Genomic DNA, 17,829 nt, shown 5'->3' with positions numbered 1-17,829 from the left:
AAAGAGGAAGAAATATTGATTTTGTGCTGCTTAATTGAGAAGAAAAGTAAATTATTGAAGTGAAAGGGACTTGCAAGTATAACCAGGACAAAACTTTTTTTGTTCCAATTTTAGAGCATTTCCTGTCCTCTGTGTTGCCTTGTGTTTTGTAGTTGGGACACATGATGAAAAACTGCTGGAACAGATGCTTTCTTAAAAAAAAACAACAACATTTATTTGTTTTTAAAACAGCAGTGTCAACTATAGGAGATGCTTTAGCTGTACACTGTAAACTTGTTTTTTCTTTTTTGTCCATTGTGTATCAGAAACCCTTGAAGGAAAGAACCATAGTAGTAGTAAGAAAAACAGCCAACTAACAAATAAGAAAAGAAAAAAAAAAACACGGAATCATAGAAATATGCCTATTTTGTGTTAGAGATTAATATGTGTGTAGCATGCTAAGTCGCTTTAGTCATGCCTGACTTTTTGTGACGCTATGGACTATAGCCCACCAGGCTCCTCTGTCCATGGGATTCTCCAGGCAAGAACACTGGAGTGGGTTGCCTTGCCCGCCTCTTGGGGATCATCCAGACCGAGGGATCAAACTGTGTGTGTCTTATAGACTTTGCAGTTAATATTTGATGAATATATTCACCTTTGCTTTTGAAAGAATTTATACATTTTACAATGTACACAATCTAAATGATTAGACTGAGGACCAACTTTGTTTTTCCAGTTTTATTGAAAAGTAATTGATATACATCACTGTATAAGTTTAAGTTGTACAGCATGGTTATTTGATTCATATAGACTGTAAGACAATAAACAATAGATTCAGCTAACATCCATCTTTTCATATAGATACAATAAAAACAAAAGAAAAAAGAAAAATTTCACCTTGTAATGAGAATCTGTAGGATTTATTCTTGTAACAAATATATGGCAGTGTTAGCCATATTACCTTCCTAGTATTTATCTTATAAGCGGAGTTTTGTATGTTTTGACCAACTTCCTCTATTTTTCCCTCCCTCTACCCTGTGCCTGTGGCAACCACAAGTCTGACCTCTTTTTCTATGAGTTTGGTGTCTGGAATTTTTTTTTTTTTTTTGATTCCACCTATAAATGAGTTGTACAGTATTGTCTTTCTCTGACTTATTTCACTTAACATAATGCCTTCAAGGTCCATCTGTGTTGTCCAAATGATTGGGTTTCCTCATTTTTATGGCTAAGTAATATTCTATGGTCTGGATACTATCTACTTACCTATCTCAGAACTTTTGCATTAATTCATCCTTTAATGTTTTTTCAAGCTTTCGATACTGTAAATAATGCTGCTCTGAACATCAAGGTGCAGACATCTTTTTGAGTTAGCATTTTCTTTTCCTATGGATATATTTCCCAAAGTAGAATTATTGGATTATTTAGTACTTTTATTTTTATTTTTTCTTTCTTTTTTTAAAATTTTTTTCTGAAGATAGTCCACACCATTGTCTACAGTGGCTATACCAATCTGCATTCCTGCTCACAGTGCACAAGGGCTCCTTCCACATCCTCACTGGCATTTGTTATCACTTGCCCTTTTGACGATGGCCACTCTAACATACGTGAGCTGATATCTCACTGTGGTTTGGATCTGCATTTCCTTAATGATTAGTGATGGTGGGCAACTTTTCATGTACCAGTTGGCCTTTTAAATATCTTCTTTGGAGAAATGTCTATTTAAGTCCTTTGCACATTTTAAAAATTGGGTTATTTCCTTTTTGCTATTGAGCGGTATGAGTTCTTTATACATTTTAAATATTAATCCTTTATCAGATATATGGTTTGAAAATATTTTTTTCCTCATTCTCTAGGTTGTCTTTTCACTTTGTTCATGGTTTCTTTTGCTGGGCAGAAGCTTTTTAGTTGATGTGGTTTCATTCGCTTCTTTTTGATTTTGTTACTTGTGATTTAGGTATCATAAACAAAAAATTATCAAGATCCATGTCAAGAAGCTTTATTCTTACATATTTTTCTAGGGGTTTCATGGTTTCAGTTCATACATTTACATCCTTAATGCATTTCAAATTAATTTTTGTGAGTCATGTAAGATATGGGTCCAGTTTCATTCTTTCACATGTTGTTGTTCAGTTGCTAAGTCATGCCTGACTCTGTGACCCCATGGGCTGCAGTATGCCAGGCTCCTCTGTCCTCCTCTATCTCCTGGCTGCTGCTGCTGCTGTCTCTTCAGTTGTGTCCGACTCTGTACAACCCCATGAACGGCAGACAACCAGGCTCCGCTGACCCTGGGATTCTCCAGGCAAGAACACTGGAGTGGGTCTCCATTTCCTTCTCCAATGCATGAAAGTAAAAAGTGAAAGTAGAGTCGCTCAGTCGTGTCCAACTCTTAGCGACCCCATAGACTGTAGCCTACCAGGCTCCCCCATCCATGGGATTTTCCAGGCAAGAGTACTGGAGTGGGTTGCCATCGCCTTCTCTGCTATCTCCTGGAGTTTGCTCAAATTCATGTCCATAGCGTTGGTGATGCTATCCAATCTCTACCACCATCCTCTACCACGTCCTCTCCTCTTGCCATGAATCTTTCTCAGCATCAGGGTCTTTCCCAATGAATCAGCTCTTTGCATCAGGTGGCCGAAGTACTGGAGCTTCAGCTTCAGGATCAGTTTTTCCATTGAATATTCAGGGTTAATTTCCTTTAAGATTGACTTGTTCAATTATCCCAGCATAATTTTTTGAAGAGCTTGTCTTTTCTCCATTGGGTATTCTTGGCTCCCTTGTCAAATATTAGTTGACTGGATATGCTTGGGTTTATTGATGGGCTCTCCATTCTGTTCCATTGGTGTATTTGTCTGTTTTTATGCCAGTACCAAAAGGCACTGATGACCACAACTTTACCACATAGCTTGAAATCAGGAAATGTGATAACTCCTGTTTGCTCTTTTTTTCTCAGGATTTATTTGGCTATTCAGGGTGCTTTTGTGGTTTCATATCAATTCTAAGAGTGTTTTTCTAATTTTGAAAAAATGCACTTGGAATCTTGATATGGATTGCTTTAAATCTGTAGATAACTTTTTGTGGTATTGTTATTTTGACAACATTAGTGTTTCCAACTCATGAATATGGGAAACCTTTCTATTTCATTTTTAAACTTTTTGACTAGAATTGTAAGTGACATAACTGCCATTACTGTATTACAGAATCTATCATAATATGGTCACTATTACCAGTGAGATTTATGATACCTTTTTATGCTTTTCTGATGCTGACTAGTGTTCTTCTACTTCCAGTCAAAGGACTGCTTTAGTTAGCATGTTTTGTAAGGGGCAGTCCTGGAGGTAATGAACACCCTTCAGGTGTTCAATTTTTTTGTTTGGGAAAATCTGTATCCCTACTTCATTTTTGAAGGAGAGATTTGTCGGCTATAGGAGTCTTGGTTGACAGTTTTTTCTGTTTTAAGATTTTTGTTTATTTGTTTATTTTGGGTTGTGCTGGATCTTTGGCTTTTCTCTAGCTATGGTGAGGGGGAGCTACTTTTTGGTTGTGGTGTGTGGCGTGGGTTTCTTGTTGTGGCGGCTTCTCATTGCAGGGCATGGGCTTTAGGGTGTCAGGGATTCAGTAGTTGGGGCACATGGACTCAGTAGATGTGTCTTCCTGCCTCTAGAGCACAGGCTCAGTAGTTGTGGTACATGGGCTCTTTTTGCTCTGTGGCATGTGGGATCTTGTAGAAGGGCATGGCAACCCACTCCAGTATTCTTGCCTGGAGAATCCCATGGACAGGGGAGCCTGTGGGCTGTAGTCCATGGGGTCACAAAGAGTCGGACATGACTGAAGTGACTTAGCATAGCATAGCACACAGAATCTTCCTAGATCAAGATACCCATCTTTATCCTGTGTTGGCCACTACTGAGCCCCCAGGGAAGTCCCAATAGTTATTTTCCTTCAATATTTTGAATATGTCATTGTTTTCCCTCTGACTTGAAAAGTAGAGACATCCACCTCTAGTTTTATGGGGAGTCTCTTGTATGTAACTTATCTCTTTTTTCTTGTTGCTCTTGAATTTTTGTGTGTGTGTGTGTGTGTCTCTGACTTTTGACAATTTGATTATAAATTTAGGTATAGTTTATTTAACTATAAATTTATAATTTGAATATATATTTAACATAAATATATTAACCTTTAATTATAAGTATGAAACATGTCTCCTTGTGGCCCTTTAGGTTTCAACCTACTTGGGGTCTTTTCAATCTTGTGGAGCTGGATGTCCATCTCCCTACCCAGTTTGGGAGACATCATTGCTTTAAATGCACTTTCTGCTCCTTTATATTTGTCTTCTCCTAGAATTCCCATAATACAAATACTGTTTGTTTTCATTGTGTCCTTTAATTCTTGTAGTCTCTCTTCAGTCTTTTTCATCCATTTTTCTTTTTGCAACACTGGGTAATTTCGACTGTCCTATCTTTCAGGTCTCTGATTCTTTTTTTCTGTTTGGTAGAATCTATTTTTGAAACGACTTCTTCAGTTTAGTGACTATATGTTTTAATTCAGAGATTTATGCAGGGTTTACCTGGTTGCTATTTCCTTGTAGAACTTCTCATTTTGTTCCCCATTATTTTCCTAATTTTCTTTAGATATCTGCCTGTAATTACCTGTAGTTCACAAAACTTCCTGAAGAGAGTTATTCTGAATTCTTTTTCTGACCATCCATAGATTTCCATTTCTTTCAGTTAAGTTGCTCAGTCCTGTCCAACTCTTTGTGACCCCATGAACAGCAGCACGCCAGGCCTCCCTGTCCATCACCAACTCCCAGAGTTTACCCAAACTCATGTCCATTGAGTCAGTGATACCATCTAACCATCTCATCCTCTGTCGTCCCCTTCTCCTTCTACCCTCAGTCTTTCCCAACATTGGGGTCTTTTCAAATGAATCAGCTCTTCGCATCAGATGGCCAAAATATTGGAGTTTCAACTTCAACATCAGTCCTTCCAATGAACACCCACGACTGATCTCCTTTAGGATGGACTGGTTGGATCTCCTTGTAGTCCAAGGGAGTTTCAAGAGTCTTCTCCAACATCACACTTCAAAAGCACCAATTCTTTCTTTATGGTCCAACTCCCACATCCATACATGACCACTGGAAAAACCATAGCCTTGACTAGACAGACCTTTGTTGACAAAGTAATGGCTCTGCTTTTAAATATGCTGTCTAAGTTGGTCATAACTTTCCTTCCAATGAGTAAGCGTCTTTTAATTTCATGGCTGCAATCATCATCTGCAGTGATTTTGGAGCCCCCCAAAATAAAATCAGTCACCATTTCCACTGTTTCCCCATGTATTTGCCATGAAATGATGGGACTGGATGTCATGATCTTCACTTTCTGAATGTTGAGCTTTAAGCCAACTTTTTCACTCTCCTCTTTCACTTTCATCAAGAGGTTCTTTAGTTCTTCTTCACTTTCTGCCATAAGGGTGGTGTCATCTGCATATCTGAGGTTATTGATACTTCTCCCAGCAATCTTGATTCTGGCTTTTGCTTCATCCAGCCCAGCGTTTCTCATGATATACTCTGCCTATAAGTTAAATAAGAAGGGTGACAATATACAGCCTTGACGTACTCCTTTTCCTATTTGGAACCAGTCTGTTTTTCCATGTCCAGTTCTAACTGTTGTTTCCTGGCCTGCATACAGGTTTCTCAAGAGGCAAGTCAGGTGGTCTGGTATTGCCATCTCTTTCACAGTTCTCCACAGTTTATTGTGATCCACACAGTCAAAGGCTTTGGCATAGTCAATAAAGCAGAAATAGATTTAGGGTGTGCTATTGGATCTTTATTAGTTCCTTTGGTGATGGTTATCTGATTTTTTGTGACCCTTGATTCCTTATGTTTGAATTTACACATTTGTATAATGGGACTTTTGTTTCAGACTTTACAGGTTTTCTTTGGCAGGAGCAAGTCTTCACCAGTCAGCTCAGTTTGGGTCTCTGGTTGTATCTGCTGGTAATTCCTTGGGCAGTTCTATTCTCAGCAAGACAACTAAGGTCTGAGGACAGGGAGGGGATGCCACTGGCTACTAACAGGTGGATAAGACTGCTGGCCTGGTTCTTTACTTGGTGAGGCTGTAAGATAGTGCCTGTATTTGCCTAGATTCTCAGGCTGGTAGCAGAAGCCCCAGGCTATGATCTCTGTTCAAGGGTAACTGAGGTATCCTTGCAACCCTCATGATGCAAGGTCAGAGTAGGGGCTCCCTCAGAGTGACCCACAAGATGGCAGATGGTGTTGTTAGTCTTCCCAGATTCTCTTTTCCCACTGAAGAGACAGGAAGCTCCAGGGAAGCTTCTCCATGTGATGCTGTGCTGGTTTGGGAGAGGGGCAGTGCCCTCAACTTACAGTCACTTCTTTTACCTTCATGCCATCTGTCTTGGTCTCTAAGGTACAGGAGGTGCTTCAGCCCAGCCTCCATGTTCTAGAATTCTCTCGGCGGTGTCCTGTTCTTGACTAGTTGTTCTTCCTGTGAGGGGGAGGGAAGTCAGGAATAGCCTAATCACCCTCTTGGTAATGTCAGTCTCTCAGCAGCCTCTTCCAGTCATGTTGTCTTGCAGTAAGACATGAAAGAATGATCACTCAACGGGGGACAACGAGGGGCAACTTAAAACCCTGTATTTTGAATTCACATCTATTTCTTTCTGTTGTTACTGGGAAATGAAAATAAGTCCAAGCTCAAATATTTTTTGTAATTTTTATGGCAAGCAATATGTGGATTGTCAGGTATTGATGTGAAAGTGAAAAGTGTGAAAGTGAAAGTCACCCAGTCGTGTCTGACTCTTTGCAATCCCATGGACTATATAGTCCATGGAATCCTCCAGGCCAGAATACTGGAGTGGGTAGCCTTTCCCTTCTCCAGGGAATCTTCCCCACCCAGGAATTGAACCAGGGTCTCCTACATTGCAGGCGGACTCTTTACCAACTGAGCTATGAAGGAAGCCTTAATAATTTCTCCTGCATGCATGTGTGCTAAGCCACTTCAAGTCTTGTCCTACTTTTTGCAACCCTATGGACCCTAGCCCACCAGGCTCCTCTGTCCATGGGGTTCCCCAGGCAAGACTACTGGAATGGGCTGCCATGCTCTTCTCCAGAGGATCTTCCCAACCTAGGGATCGAACCCACATCTCTTCTATCTCCTCCATTGGCAAGTGGGTCCTTTACCACTAGTGCCACCTGGAAAGTTCCATCTTTCCCCCTAAGTATTTAATAAGTTCTTTGCTCTCCATCTGTACATTTAAATATCCATTGTTCTATCAGGCTGGCTATTTCTAGTAATTATCTTAGTACATAAAAATTATTCAGTAATAATCTTGAATAAATGAATATCTACAACTACCATTACCATGTGCCGATTTAGATGAGAAAATGATTCAGCATTAACAAGAAATCTCATAAATAAACTTGCAGTCTATGAGATTTAATTCTCTAAATCTGAGTTATATTTATGTGAATAGTTATTATCCAAAACTCTTAAAATGAATCATATCAATTCTTCTCAAAAGGAAAATATAATTATTATTGACAATTAGCATCAAAACTGTCTTTTCAGAAATTTTAATTTGTATTTTAATTTGTTTTAGAACAAAGGGTAGGAGAACTCATTCTGGTGTGTTTTTTTTCTGTGGAATAGAAATAGTGTAGGCACAATAAGACCTGATGTGCTAGGGAGCTAGCAATTAGAGCCTGGTTAGAGGCCCAGACTCAGAAACCAGACAGTCTGAAATCTGATCCTGGCAAACATAATAACAGTGTGACTTCAGGCAAACAGATTAAACTTCCCAAACTTCAATTTCTCATCTGAAAAACAGGGATACTAGTATTGCCTACTTCATAATATCATTGTGAATTCGTATGCCAAATACTTTGGCAATTATCAAATAATATATATTGTATGTGTAATCTGTAACAATATCCTTATCACTACTGGTATAGTACACTGTCTTACTGATGGTGAGAATTTAGCATGAATTTCCTTAATAGGCACTTATTTGTGGCAGATATGTCTATCTATAAAAATAACAGTTTATTGCATTATCTACTAAATATAAATGATGAAGAATACATTCAAAATTTTTCTTTACCTCATAATTTGCATGTGTGTGTGTGTGTGTGTGTGTGTGTGTGTGTGTGTGTGTGTATGTGTGTGAGTGCTTAGTCTTATCCAACTCTGTGACTCCATGGATCACAGCCCATCAGGCTCCTCTGTGCATGGGATTCTTAGGCAAGAATACTGGAGTAGGTTGCCATTTCCTCCTCTAGGGAACCTTTCTGACCCAGGGATCAAACCCTGTGTCTCCTGCATTGGCAGGTGGGTTCTTTATCTCTGAACCAGCAGAGAAACCACAACATAATGTAAAATTCCAATTAAAGACTGTTGTTTTATAGTTTTGGAGAGTCATTTAAAGCATATGAATTTTTATTGATATTTTCCTCCTTTGTCAAGGTCTATACTGTGCATCTGAACACCTGAAATCTGAACTCTCATTAATAATGTGTTCCTGACTTCGAGTGAAAATGCCAATAGGAGAATCTAGGACTACCAATCACTTGCTATTCACTGCTGCTGCTGCTGCTAAGTTGCTTCAGTCGTGTCCAACTCTGTGCGACCCCATAGACGGCAGCCCACCAGGCTCCGCCATCCCTGGGATTCTCCAGGCAAGTACACTGGAGTGGGTTGCCATTTCCTTCTCCAATGCATGAAGGTGAAAAGTGAAAGTGAAGTCACTCAGTCATGCCCAACTCTTAATACTTAAAAAAGAAGAAACTTTCCTATAGACTTATAAAGTGCAATTGAACTGAAGTGATATTAAATATGACTTTGGACAGAAATTCAGTTCAGTTCAGTTCAGTCACTCAGTTGTGTCTGACTCTTGGCGATCCCATGAATCTCAGGACGCCAGGCCTCCCTGTCCATCACCAACTCCCGGAGTTCACTCAGACTCACGTCCATCGAGTCAGTGATGCCATCCAGCCATCTTATCCTCTGTCGTCCCCTTCCCCTCCTGCCCCCAATCCCTCCCAGCATCAGAGTCCTTTCCAAGAAGTCAACTCTGTCCATGAGGTGGCCAAAGTACTGGAGTTTCAGCTTCAGCATCATTCCCTCCAAAGAAATCCCAGGGCTGATCTCCTTCAGAATGGACTGGTTGGATCTCCTTGCAGTCCAAGGGACTCTCAAGAGTCTTCTCCAACACCACAGCTTAAAAGCATCAATTCTTCGGCTCTCAGCCTTCTTCACAGTCCAACTCTCACATCCATACATGACCACTGGAAAAACCATAGCCTTGACTAGATGAAACTTTGTTGGCCAAGTAATGTCTCTGCTTTTGAATATGCTATCTAGGTTGGTCATAACTTTCCTTCCAAGGAGTAAGCGTCTTTTAATTTCATGGCTGCAGTCACCATCTGCAGTGATTTTGGAGCCCCCCAAAATAAAGTTTGACACTGTTTCCACTGTTTCCCCTTCTATTTCCCATGAAGTGATGGGACCGGATGCCATGATCTTCGTTTTCTGAATGTTGAGCTTTAAGCCAACTTTTTCACTCTCCACTTTCACTTTCGTCAAGAGGCTTTTTAATTCCTCTTCATTTTCTGCCATAAGGGTGGTGTCATCTGAATATCTGAGGTTATGGATATTTCTCCCGGCAATCTTGATTCCAGCTTGTGTTTCTTCCAGTCTGGTGTTTCTCATGATGTACTCTGCATATTAGCTAAATAAGCAGGGTGACAATATACAGCCTTGACATATTCCTTTTCCTATTTGGAACCAGTCTGTTGTTCCATGTCCAGTTCTAACTGTTGCTTCCTGATCTGCATACAGGTTTCTCAAGAGGCAGATCAGGTGGTTTGGTATTCCCATCTCTTTCAGAATTTTCCACAGTTTATTGTGATCCACACAGTCAAAGGGTTTGGCATAGTCAATAAAGCAGAAATAGATGTTTTTCTGGACCTCTCTTGCTTTTTCCATGATCCAGCGGATGTTGGCAATTTGATCTCTGGTTCCTCTGCCTTTTCTAAAACCAGCTTGAACATCAGGAAGTTCACGGTTCATGTATTGCTGAAGCCTGGCTTGGAGAATTTTGAGCATTACTTTACTAGCATGTGAGATAAGTGCAATTGTGCGGTAGTTTGCGCATTCTTTGGCATTGCCTTTCTTTGGGATTGGAATGAAAACTGACCTTTTCCAGTCCTGTGGCCACTGCTGAGTTTTCCAAATTTGCTGGCATATTGAGTGCAGCACTTTCACAGCATCATCTTTCAGGATTTGAAACAGCTCAACTGGAATTCCATCACCTCCACTAGCTTTGTTCGTAGTGATGCTTTCTAAGGCCCACTTGACTTAAGTTTTGACTTAACATTCCAGGATGTTTGGCTGTAGATGAGTAATCACACCATCGTGATTATCTGGGTCGTGAAGATCTTTTTTGTACAGTTCTTCTGTGTATTCTTGCCACCTCTTCTTAATATCTTCTGCTTCTGTTAGGTCCATACCATTTCTGTCCTTTATCGAGCCCATCTTTGCATGAAATGTTCCCTTGGTAGCTCTAATTTTCTTGAAGAGATCTCTAGTCTTTCCCATTCTGTTGTTTTCCTGTATTGTCTTTGCATTGATAGCTGAGGAAGGCTTTCTTATCTCTTCTTGCTATTCTTTGGAACTCTGCATTCAGATGCTTATATTTTTCCTTTTCTCCTTTGCTTTTTGCTTCTCTTCTTTTCACAGCTATTTGTAAGGCTTCCCCAGACAGCCATTTTGCTTTTTTGCATTTCTTTTCCATGGGGATGGTCTTGATCCCTGTCTCCTGTACAATGTCATGGACCTCATTCCATAGTTCATCAGGCACTCTATCTGTCAGATCTAGGCCCTTAAATCTATCTATCACTTCCACTGTATAATCATAAGGGATTTGATTTAGGTCATACCTGAATGGTCTAGTGGTTTTCCCTACTTTCTTCAATTTAAGTCTGAATTTGGCAATAAGGAGTTCATGATCTGAGCCACAGTCAGCTCCTGGTCTTGTTTTGGTTGACTGCATAGAGCTTCTCCATCTTTGGCTGCAAAGAATATAATCAATATGATTTCGGTGTTGACCATCTGGTGATGTCCATGTGTAGAGTCTTCTCTTGTGATGTTGGAAGAGGTTGCTTGCTATGACCAGTGCATTTTCTTGACAAAACTCTATTAGTCTTTGCCCTGCTTCATTCCATATTCCAAGGCCAAATTGCCTGTTACTCCAGGTGTTTCTTGACTTCCTACTTTTGCATTCCAGTCTCCTATAATGAAAAGGGTATCTTTTTTGGGTGTTAGTTCTAAAAGGTCTTGTAGGTCTTCATAGAACCGTTCAACTTCAGCTTCTTCAACGTTCCTGTTTGGGGCATAGACTTGGATTACTGTGATATTGAATGGTATGCCTTGGAAACGAACAGAGATCATTCTGTCGTTTTTGAGACTGCATCCAAGTACTGCATTTCGGACTCTTTTGTTGACCATGATGGCTACTCCATTTCTTCTGAGGGATTCCTGCCTGCAGTAGTAGATATAATGGTCATCTGAGTTAAATTCACCCATTCCAGTCCATTTTAGTTTGCTGATTCCTAGAATGTCGACATTCATTCTTGCCATCTCTTGTTTGGCCACTTCCAATTTGCCTTGATTCATGGACCTGACATTCCAGGTTCCTATGCAATATTGCTCTTTACAGCATTGGACCTTGCTTCTACCACCAGTCACATCCACAGCTGGGTACTGTTTTTCCTTTGGTTCCATCCCTTCATTCTTTCTTGGGTTATTTCTCCACTGATCTCCAGTAGCATATTGGGCCCCTACTGACCTAGGGAGTTCCTCTTTCAGTATCCTATCATTTTGCCTTTTCATACTGTTCATGGGATTCCAAGGCAAGAATACTGAAGTGGTTTGCCATTCCCTTCTCCAGTGGACCACATTCTGTCAGATCTCTCCACCATGACCTGCCCATCTTGGGTTGCCCCACAGTCATGGCTTAGTTTCATTGAGTTAGACAAGGCTGTGGTCCTAATGTGATTAGACTGGCTAGTTTTCTGTGATTATGGTTTCAGTGTGTCTGCCCTCTGATGCCCTCTTGCAACACCTACCATCTTACTTGGGTTTCTCTTACCTTGGGCATGGGGTATAGGACATTAATTTTAAGACTGACATATGTATGAAGACTTCATATGGAATTATATTAAATTATATTTATTCAAATAGTAATGTAATTATCATGGCTTCCCTGGTGGCTTATTCAGTAAGGAATCCACCTGCCAATGCAGGAGAGTTGGGTTCAATCCCTGGGTCAGAATGATCCCCTGGAGGAGGAAATGCAACCCACTCTAGATTTCTTACCTGGGAAATCCCATGGACAGAAGAGCCTGGTGGGCTACAGTCCATTGGGTCTCAAGAGTTGGACATGACCACCAGCAATATGAATATCACCTTGAATTTCTTTGTAAAATTTATTAACCTTTTTAGTAGCTCAGATGTTAAAGAGTCTGACTGCAATGCAGGAGACCCAGATTTGATTGCTGGGTCAGGAAAATCTCCTGGAGAAGGAAATGGCAACCTACTCCTATATTCTTGTCTGGAAAATCCCATGAACCGAGGAGCCTGTTGAGCTACAGTTCATGGGGTCTCAAACAGTTGGATATGACTGAGTGACTAACACTTTCACTCTCAACTTTATTTCAAGTGTAGATTTCAATCCCCCCCACCAAAAAAAAAGAAAAAAGAAAAGAAAATTTCCAACACTCAGGAACCTAATATTTCATGGTATGTATTTAGAGAAAGGAAAAGACTTCTCTGTCACACAACAGCAGACAAGTAGCTTTCTCCTGATGTAAGGTATATTTTAGATGCCCTGGGTAAATAAGAACATTTTACCTCTGAGACTCACTGCACAGGCCTGGTTTACAAGAGTCTGAAAACCCAGATTTTGTACCAAGTCGTTTTTTGTTGTTTAGTAGCTCAGTCCTGTCTGACTCTTTGTGACCCCATGGACTCTAGGTCTTCAGGTCCCTTAGTCCATAGAATTTTCCAGGCTATAATACTGAAGTGGGTTGACATTTCCTTCTCCATTTCTCTTCTGGAGAAGATTCCTTCTCCAGGGAATCTTCCCAACCTGGGGATTGAACTCCAGTCTCTTGCATGGCAGGCAATTCTTTACCATTGAGTCACCAGGGAAGCCCTCTGTAACAAGAGTCTATATCAAACACACATAGCAGTTATTTTCTTTATCTTCCCTTCACATTGTTTTACACATCTTTTCCACTCCTTCTCTTTGCTTCCTATCTTGTTCTTGGTAAATTTGAGAGCTATCTTCCTAGTCATGGTAGGTTGAAACTTTGAACGTATTCCCGGTAGATTATGTGAATCTAGGAGATGCTCTCTACTCAACCAGCAGAGCCCTGGGGACTGGACTTATGGCTGAAAGGCCTGTGTGGTGATGTCTACTCACAGGAAAGAATGGGTCACACACTTGCTCGCATTTTTGGTCTGATTCAGTCTTCAAGCCAGAAAGGGAGGCTCCTGGACAGAAGATACCTTTTCTATTGTTAAAGCAGAATAAAAGAATAAAGAAAGATGTTTACATTCTTTTATTTTCCTCATTTTTAAATTTTCACATGATTTACTTTTATCCATTGTTTTGAAGAATAGATATTATAGGTGGGTTTGAGTTCTAGACCCCACACATGGGACTTTGGGAGGAAAGCAGGTTGAATGTGTGGGACATGATGAAAAGGCACCCACGAACTTGTGAGAAGCTGGAGGAGATCGAAAGGTTGGTGCTGGCAAATTCCCTAGTCATCCAGTGGTTAGGACTCCACACTTCCACTGCCAGGGGCCTGGGTTCAATCCCTGGTCAGGGAACTAAGGTACACAAGCTGTGCAGCATAGCAAAAATAAATAAATACATAAATAAATAAGATGGGTGCCGGTTTGTGCAGTTTCCCAACACATATCCTACAAAGTAGCTTCAACCATTTGGAAAAGTCCAGCAGGTTCTAACTCTGGATAGTGGTGTCTATACTATTTCCTGTTTTCTCTTACCAGTCACACTGTCTTAATTCTCGTCCTTTCCTCCTACCACCTGCACTATTTTTCTACTGCTTTCTTGCTGCATTTCCCCCATTAATTTCAGTCACCTGAGATTATTTACTAACTTTGGCCCTACCAGAGCTTCCCAGGAGGCACTACTGGTGAGGAACCTGCCTGCCAATGCAAGAGATTTAAGAGACTGGGATTCTATCCCTGGGTTGGGAGGATCTCCTGGAGGAGGGCATGGCAACCCACTTCAGTATTCCTGTCTGGAGAATTCAGAGAGAAGCCCGGCAGTGTACAGTCCGTCAGGTTGCAAAGAGTCGTACATGACCGAAGCAACATGGCACACACATACACATTGCCCTACCATGTCCAGTCACTGTGAAATTCTTTTCTGTTGTTCTTTCATCTTAGAATGCTCTGCCACTCCATCTTCATCCTGACAGCAAGGAAGGAGAAGCTCCGATCAAGCTTTGTCTCAAATGTACCTTCCCCATTAAGTCTTTTCTGATCCCAACCATCAGAATTAAAATCCATCCTTTATGCAGCTCCAGCAAGCTTCCCGGCCCTTAGTTCTACTTAGAAGCCATTATGCATGTTATTATGTATGCCTGCCTCACTAGAATTCCTGCATCTTGATAGGAAATTACTTTTTCCTTTCATTTTCTTCTCTCTAGGGCCTCAAAGTGTAGATTTCATAAAATATTAGCTCAATATTCTCTTGATAGCGGTTCATCAGCAAAACTTAAGGCAAAAATACAAAGCACCCCCACCAAAAAAAGGATAATTTATTGAGTGGAAAATAAATGTGGTTTTGTGAAGTTGGTACAAAAATCAATATTAATAAATCAAATCTACAAATTGAAGCCAGGCACCCCAAGCAACTGAACGACAATTCTCCAACTCTATTTTCCCAAGCCATTCTCTCCTACACAGAAATGGAAAGCCTATACAATTTAGGTCAATTTACCTCCTGCTCAGCAGGAATACAACTGCATAGTTCAGAAACTTGCTGAACAAAAACTCTCTCACGTTGTCTTCAGGAGTTGTTAGATTATAAACTTTATACTTTCCAATTTATGCTTGGAATCTCATTTTCTTTTGGTATGGTTTAAATATTTCTTTTGGTTTGCCATCTCCTTTCTAAAAATTTTAGGGAAACAAAAATTATATTAATATAAATTTTTATAAATTATGCTGCCAGGTTTAAGGATGTTTAATTAAGTAGCTGTTCTCTACAAAAGTAATATGACGTAAGTTAGGAAATGTAAATGTAAATTAGGAAAAAATACAACTTCATTATTATTAAGTCCCTCTGTTCTCTTAGATGTCTCACATTTTCATTCAGTTACTTCTAGAAATCTATCTTATCATTCAAACCATAAAGAATGAACTCATTTTTCAAATTTATCTCATTTTCACACAGAAAAAAAGGACATATATTTCAGTATGTTTAAAAAACATCTAATTTTGGATGTCCATTTATAAATTTAGAATGTCCATAAAAGTTATAACTTTTCCATGCTAAAATGGAATCTGCTTTTTTTCTTGGTCATAAAATGCAGGTACTCAGTGATGTTTTAATCAATACTAATTATTTTACACTAAGCTAACTTGCTTATTTGAAAACTATGAACTCAGATTAAAAAAGAAGTAATAAGCCCCTTAGTAATAGAGAGTAATTGCTTGGACATTTTAGCTTAGAAACTTGTTTTGAAAATGTCACTGTGAAAAAGGTACAACATGCCAAAGATGTGGCTTTTAATTTTGAGCAAGGATGCTTCAAATTATACGCCTGGCTGTGCTTTAGTCTTTTCGAAGATCATCCATTACATAACATCAATACTTTTGATGCCTTTGAGCATTTAGCTTTTCTCACGAAATTTGAAGTATGTCTAAAGTTTCTAAAATATAAATTTCATGCAAGTTAGTGTTTGACTATTTCAGAAAGAAACATTGATTAAAAGAATAATATATGGAATAAAGATACATCACTTTACATTTTTAAAAATTGGACAAGTATACATGTGCGCTAATTAGGATAGTGTGCAAATTCATATTGATTGAGAGGGCATACACTTACAAAACCCAGAGATGAGTAGATTTTATCAAACTCTAGTAATTCTGTTTTTTAATTAATACTCCTTTTTATTTAATTCATTAGTTAATAAATTGAATAATCTCTGTGTGTACCTAAGCAACTGGCTTAGTTTTGAGGATTAAATTGCATAAGAATATATGTTGGATGGCATCACTGATTCAATGGACATGGACTTGGGCAAATTCTGGGAGATGGTGAGGGACAGGGAAGGCTGGCATGCTGCAGTCCATGGGGTCACAAAGAGTCAGACACTGCTTGGCGACTGAACAGCAATAACAATGTTACTGAGCTTTATAAAGAACTAGGAAATGTATTATGCATTTCACAATACAACTTCCAGCACAATCTGAGAGCTACAAACATACTGAATTAAGCTCAGATGCAAAATAAAGCAAGTGCTCACTATAGAATTCCATCATTTAACAAATACTTTTTAAACATTGTATAAGAGGTGTAATTCCCTATGTATAATTCTTTGCCAGAAAACAAACCAAGATTAAAAACCTGTCCAGAGACATTCTTTTTTTATCCCCTAGGAAAGTCACACAAGTATTTATTGTCCAATAGGATGAAAGATGGAGTCAGGTGGAAGAACAACAACAAAAAATGGTGTGTGTTGGTGGCAAAGCAGTAAATGTTTTGGGACATGCTACTGAGGCTTTTATTTTTTCATGTTTTAAGCCTTCAAAAGCTAATAGCATTGTTATACTTGTTTAAAGGTCCTCTCCGTCCTCTCTGAGCAAAATTATTTTTTATTATTTTTGAATAAATACTCATTTGTAAAGGAGTAAATTCAGATACATATGCTTAAAAAATTATACAAAAAGTCTATTTTCATTATTTACCAAACCAAGATTTGTGCCTTGTGCCTTTAAATATTTAATCATGTTTTTTTCCTATTATTAATTTATAAACAGTTTACAGAAATAGAGGCATTATATAATTAAAAAAAAGGCTTTCTTCATTTCAGAAAATCAGGTTGAATTTAGGTACAATAATAATGTTGGTTGGTCTGCTGTGCTGTTTTTTTAATAATAATGATAGTTAAATTTAACAAAAATGTTGATAGGCATTTAAAGGAGATATGGTTCTTTCTCCACTATATTTGATAAATGTTAAAATCAACAAAAGTAAATAAGCTTGTTTGGGGCTTCCCAGGTGGCTCAATGGTAAAGAAACCGCCTGCAATGCAGGAGACTCGGGTTCGATTCCTGGGTTGAGAAGATCCTCTGGAAAAGGAAATGGTAACCCACTCCAGTATTCTTGCCTGGGAAATTCCATGGACAGAGGAGTCTGGCGAGCTACAGTCCATGGGATCGCAAAGAGGCAACTCAGCGATTAAACGACAGCTTAAGCCAGCTCATTTATGGCATCTATTAGTTTCCCATCGCTGCTGTAACAGATTACTGCAAAGGTGGTTTTAAGCAACATCAATGTATTATCTTATGTCTCTGGAGGTCAGAAGGCAGCATGGGTCTCAATGGTCTGAAGTCAAAGTGTCAGCAGGCCCAGGTACAATCTGGAGGCTCTAGGGGAGAATCCACCCATTGTTTTTTCAAGCTTCTAGAAACCATTGTCGTTTCAGCACTCTTGACCTCTTCCTCCATCTTCAAAGCCAAAAGAGTAGCAGGCAGAGAATCATCTTCTGACTTTGAACTCATCTCC

This window comes from Bubalus bubalis, chromosome 19 (genome assembly GCF_019923935.1).
Source record: "Bubalus bubalis isolate 160015118507 breed Murrah chromosome 19, NDDB_SH_1, whole genome shotgun sequence".
In the NCBI taxonomy this organism is placed as follows: Eukaryota; Metazoa; Chordata; class Mammalia; order Artiodactyla; family Bovidae; genus Bubalus; species Bubalus bubalis.
This window is presented reverse-complemented; position numbering follows the sequence as displayed.